Source organism: Fukomys damarensis, unplaced genomic scaffold (genome assembly GCF_012274545.1).
Source record: "Fukomys damarensis isolate Sample0158 unplaced genomic scaffold, DMR_v1.0_HiC HiC_scaffold_25, whole genome shotgun sequence".
Classification (NCBI taxonomy): domain Eukaryota; kingdom Metazoa; phylum Chordata; class Mammalia; order Rodentia; family Bathyergidae; genus Fukomys; species Fukomys damarensis.
This window is the reverse complement of record NW_022900937.1, coordinates 29,619,695-29,625,795: the sequence shown is the minus strand read 5'-3', so window position 1 is coordinate 29,625,795 and position 6,101 is coordinate 29,619,695. Positions and strand designations below refer to the sequence as shown.

Below are 6,101 nucleotides of genomic sequence, written 5' to 3'. Positions count from 1 at the left end.
TAAGAAATAAGAAATGATGGAGATGATTGCTTGATGCTTCCTGTTAATGTGCCTTCAAGGAAAGCTGTTTCTGTAGGAATAAACCAGACTTCTCTTGGTCTCCACTCAGGTGTGAGTGTTCTTTTCTTTCTCAATCCTCACTCCCCAACTCAGGTATGTTCGTGTTGTGACGGCTGGGCCGCCACACAGAGTATTCTGGAGGGTCAGCAGCTGGGTATCTGTCTTCCCAGGGCTCAGCTCCAGACATGCTGCTCAGGAAGACTGAGGACCCAGAACCTGCTATACTACACCTGCTGTACCTGGTGCAGGTAGCCCAGGAGTCTTCCTCTGAGAACTCCTTTCACATCAATTCTGACTAGAAGAGGGCCTTAAGGAGCTCCTTACTGTTAGAATTCCCTCGCCCTAATATGGCTGCTACATGAAACAGCCTTCTCCTTCCCATAATGCCGTGCTTCTCACCTAAAATATGGCTTCTACCAAAAAGACAGTCTTCTTCCCAACATGCCCCTCTTCCTGCCAAAAGAGTAACCTGATACTCCCTACCTCCTAGCAACTATTGATGTCACAAGCCCCTCCTAGTGATGTCACAAGCTGCCCCAATCCCTAGCCACTGCATTACTCAATCCCACCCCAGCTCCTATAAGCCCCACCCCAGTTCCATAAGAAGCATTCCCTGCCTTGGCCATATTGCTTTTTCTCCTTTGTTTGTAGACAGCCCAGCAGATCCTCCCATAAAAATATTATGGTTCTGGTCTGGTCTTGGTTTTCGGCTTTTTTACCTAACTCCTACTATCCTAAAATTCCCATGGCTCTTTCATCTAAATGTTTCTTCTCATCCTTGGTGGGTCAGAGTTCTGGGTAAAAACACTGTGGTAGTTCTTCCTCACCATCTCTCTTCTTATAGCCTTACTATACTTGGGAACACAGCAGTTAAGGATTTGTATCTACATCTTTCTTCTTAACTGTTTTCTTTGTTCTTACATCCTTAGCTTTGTGTAGCTTTAAGATATAAACAGAGGACTCCATAAAGACAGATGATTGAATGACTCAGCTTGGGGCCAAGGTTACTATTGGTGGTGCGTGCCTTGTGGCTCAGGTAAGAAGTTTGTCTGTCAGGGGGTTGGTTGGTTGGTTTTTGCAATGCAACAGACTGAACCCATAGCCTTCACACTGACCTACATCCCCAACTTTTTTTTTCTTTCTTTTTTTTTTTAGACAAGATCTCCCTAAATCCTAAGTTGTCCAGATGGTGCTCTAACTTGTGATCCCCCTGCCTGGGCCTCCCAGAGTGCTGAGATTATAAACATGCTTCACCATGCTTAAACATTCGCACCTTTCCAGGCATACTGTCAAGCATATTAGAAATAAAGCCTGAGACGCCATGTTCAGGCTTAACTCACCATCACGGAAACTGGAGCCTGCCACCCAATCCTCAGCCTGGTATCTGGGATCTGATTGCTTTGCAACCAACTTCCCTGTTGTAAGCTGCTTTTCTTTCCTATGTTTCTCATTTTCACCTATGTATTAGTCAATTTTGCTGTAGTAACAAATGTCCTTAAAAATCTCAGTGATGAAACATACTTGAATTTGATGTATCAATTCACAGCACATGGGCTCAGTGGTAGTGTGGTTCCACAGCTCCTCCCATTGCCAAGATGGGGAAAAAGTGTGTGTGAATGTGTGTGTGTGTGTGTGTGTGTGTGTGTGTTGGTGTCAAGCATAAAAAGTTTCTGAGTCTTGTCCAGCCCGCTTCTGTCATTAGCGCTTAGCTTTCATTCATCAACGCAGATCATGTGACGGAGCTGGATGTGACCAAGTCGGTTGTTGGTGCAGCAGCTCTGCCCACACAGGGGTCCCCAAGTTATGTGTCAATGGGTGAGGATGCAGGACCCTTTCACAGCAAAGAGGGAAGCAAAAGAGAGCTGACCTGTGACTTCCGAGTTCCCAGCTGCCATGACCAGTGCTAATCAAATTATCCTCAACTTTCATGTCAGCACCTCTGGGGCTAATTACCTCTCAAGTAAATGCCTTTAAGATTCTATCTTTTAACCCAGGATCCACTACCTGCAGCTGGATCTGTCTTCTCAGCTTCTTTTTAAAATTTTTATTAGTACATTTTAGCAGTACACGTGTTTTACACTCCTCTTAAGGAGTTGGTACATGTACATGAGACAGCTTGTTTCTTCTTTTTTAGTCCCTTCTGTTTTTCTTTCTCCCACCTCTAGCTCTTCTTTTCCTATTTTCATTACTGTTGATTTGTTGGTCTTAGTTCCTGTTTATGGCTTAGAATGTTCACATTCAGCAAAGTTATTAGGACCTTGTACATGGCGTATCTTCATTCCTCTTTACATCTGTAGGGACAGGGGCCTGGTGGTAGGGCAGAGGTCACTCTGAGCTTTATTAAAAATGAGGACACAACTTTGACCTGTGTAGACAGACATAGAAGGGCACAGGCAGCAAGACTCCCGCAATTACAAACACAGAGGCAGCAAGATTGCAGCAATTAGGAAGACAAAGGCGAAGAAAGCAGGTCTGGGAAAGTCACAGGCAGCGTGATTAACATGAGAATCGCAAGCTTTCCCTTTTCTTAACCCTTAAATCTAAGTCACCCGTCCTTAAGGCCCCCACCCCAAATCTTTTCCTCCCCAAGGACACGGAAGCTCTGGTGGCAGAAGAAAGGCCAGTTTAAGATGAAAGACAAAGCCAGGGAGCCCAGGGGACCCGCGAGCCTACAGAGGACACGGAAACCTTACTGGAAGAGCTGCTGGCCAGAGCGCAGGAGCAACTCACATTTGAATTCTCCCTGCTCATTGGAGTAGCTGCCAGAACTCTCTCTTTTCCTCTCTTCCCATCTTCGCGTGAGTCATCTTCTTTCATGTGAATTCTTTCCTGACCCTGGCATCAGGAACACCGGCACCTGTGTTTTCTGGGCAGCAGCGGTTTGCAGTTCCCACCTGGTATTTGAAGTCCTCCTCTCATTTCCATTTCCATCGACCCAGATCCTTGAGGTAACCGTAGGCAGAAAGTTAGACACCGCCAGGCTCTGAGACAAGGCTACACGAACAACGAAGGAGTTGTGATATGTTCTCCTGTTCCTTTCATTCTCTATGTATAAAACCCAAACAAGCCTTGGTTTCAGACTTCAGCTCAAGAGGGCGTCCTGATGATGGGCGCGGGGATGGAAAAAGCCTCTGGGTCTCAAAGCAAATGAAACAGATAACATTTCAGCAAAGGAGTTGCTGAAGTTGCCAAAACAGCCCATTTTCCTTGTACAAGATCAAGGGCCTGCCGTTTAGTTGTATAAATGTGACCTGAGACTTGGTTTTCCCAGCTGGGCACCTGGCCATCTTCACACTTGTGGAATCATTCGCCCTCACTCTGAAAATCCATCACATAGCAGTCAGCCGCCTGCCCTGTGTATGCCTGTGTGGCTCATCTGAAATCTTAAGTCGGAGACGTAAAGAACGGAAGAGGGTCTCAGCTTCCTCTCAGCTGTGTCAGGAACCAGCTTCTGGGTGACGGAGGTGCTGTCCATGTTCAGCTGTGCTCTGAAGCGAGGGCTGCTTATGTGCAAACCCCAACGTGCTTCCTGCTTTCTTGAGCACCTGGCACTGCCCCGCAGATGTGTAGCGCGCTGTGCAGCACTCCTGCGTGAGGGCACTATGAACTGACTCTGTGAGTCGCCTTGCTTTAGCCAGCTTCCCTAGACTGCCAGACTCTGCAGGAGAAACTGAGGCAGCCTCCTCCTCCCTGACCTCCCTTTCTCTAGCCCGCAGTCCCAGACGGCCTCACCACCCCCTGCCCTTTGACAGCCCTCTGCAAACGGCGTCAGACAGGGAAGATCACTTGTGTCTCTTATTGTGCAATTTCCAGATTATGCCCTTAGTTTGGCCCCTTGACTCACACGTCTACATATTTACTACCCATTTCTGTAGAGAAAAAAGTTTACCAATTGCTGCCCCCAAATACAGCTTCTTCTGTAAAATGTAAAATTCAAAATAGCTTCTGAAAATGGTCCCAAAGACTCACTGCGTTTCAACCTGATGCAGTGATCAGGAAGCAAGCGTGAAACTTGTTCCACCCAGGAACATCTTTAGCCAGTCCCGAGAGAGCAAGGCCTGTGGAGCCTGCTTCTTTGTTTTTCTAAATATTGATTGAGACACTGGGTTAAAAAACCAAGCACTGAGGAACAGTGGAGGCTTTATTTGTTGTTATTAACATTTGCCAAAAGGCGTTTTCACTGGAATTTTTTTTTTTTTTTTAGTAACTATGTATGAAAGCAAACAATTACAAGAACCTGTCGCCAGATGCTCTTGCTCCAGGCTTCACTGTGGCTTTAGATGTGGTATAGACACATTCTGTATACTGACTCTTTCCTGTTACCTTCCTTCTCGCAGCAGGATGGGTTGTGAGAGATACAGGAGTTTGGACATCATTTTATTCACAAATTTCCTTCACAAAGTACATGTGTGAGGGGTGGAAGAACATAGTGAAGGTAGAATTAGGTTCTGCCACGGCCATGTGGCCCTAGCTTGGGCAACTGACTTAACATAACCTCTTTGTATCTTGCTTTCCTTGTTTTGATTTGTTTGTTTGTTTGTTTGTTTTTAGCAGAGTATAATGGTCTCTGTCCTACAGTCCTAAAAATATCCAGGCTTCTTCTCTCCACTAAGTTGTGCTAGGGTCAAGAATTTCTTGGATGAACAAGGCAGGCTCATAATTTCAACAGGACAGAAAACGTGTTCGCAAAAATCACAGTAGTTCAAGGTAGAGAACGAGTTAAGAGAAAGGATAGACACAATGCCATAGCCGCTCTCCTTTCTAGCATTTTTGTCTGCTTTGGATTCCAGGAACCACACCGTCTGTATAAGATTTATGCAGGCAGAGTTGATGGTAAAGAGAACCTCATAAACAATGAACAATAAAACCAAAGGCCAAGGAATGTCAAAGTTGAGTTCCAAAGTTCATCTTGTTTTGTAGAAGAAAAAGCCAGAGACCTGAACATAGGAAAAATAAGTCATATCACATTTTGGTAGAGAACTGGCAGACCTGAAGACTAGTGATGAGTTGGATATATCAGTAAGTAACTCTTTTCTTTTAAGATAAGTGTTTGAAACACATTTTACACTTAATGGATTAAAAAATTTTTGATGGCAGGGACTCAGAATCAAGTTCTCAGGCAAATCATTCTTAGAATCAAGCATTCCATTAATCCGTCAATAAATCCATGCTTGTATTTGGCAAGTTGTGTGATTTTGTTTTCACGCTGGATTTGAGTGGGGATGCAGAGGTCTGTATTAGATATAGTGTAATGTTGTCAAAAGAAAAGAGAAACTACAACAAAGGCACGGTTCATTTATTGTTCATCTACAGAAATTTTCATCTCCACTCAGTTGAATATTGGCCACTTGCTTCATATGATCCTGTACATCTCTGGGAAAACAATTATTGAAAGAAGCGAGCTTATGTGTTCTTTTCTGTCACCTGTGCTGGAAACCGGTGAACCGGAAAGTCTACCTGGGTGCTAGACAGTGGGCGAAATGCACAGGACCCTGTCACTGCCTTATCGCGTGAGGAAAGAGGGCTCTCCAGGGCCCTTCCATCCCTTTGATGTTTATGTCATAGCATTTGGATGACAAGCAAACCTGGAGAGGATTGACGTTTCCTTACCAAAAATGTCGCAGTCTGATTTGATGTACTCTTTGTGTGAACTTCTTTGTGATTCAGTGTCTCTGATTTTTGTGATGAAATGAAATCTGCTGTACAAGTTCAAGATGAAAATTCAATTCAATAAATATTTTTAATCATCTACTACAAGCTTTGATGTATGCCATGTCTTGGACTTTCAAAGGTAAAGACCAAGATCTGACCTTCTAGGAATAGCATTTTTAACCAGATAAAAGGCACGGTCTGGGATTCAGAAGACAGACATATCCTGCACAGGTTTTCTTCTCAGTTTTCTGCCACAAACCAAGTTTATCACCCAGGGTACCTTTCCTTTTTTAGCCTGTTTCCTGCTTAATAAAGTGGATATAACTTATTTTGTACCTTGCTTTATGGTCATGTGGAAATATATATATATATATATATATGTACATACA

General features: G+C 44.2%; 1 long non-coding RNA gene across 1 annotated transcript; it reads left to right on the top strand.

Annotated features, from left to right (window-relative positions):
* The first annotated feature begins 732 nt into the window (after positions 1-732).
* Positions 733-1,423, top strand: LOC104865510. The gene is made up of 3 exons (XR_781179.1): positions 733-841; positions 990-1,096; positions 1,216-1,423. It is a non-coding gene; the product is annotated as an uncharacterized LOC104865510 (long non-coding RNA).
* The last annotated feature ends 4,678 nt before the right edge of the window (positions 1,424-6,101 follow it).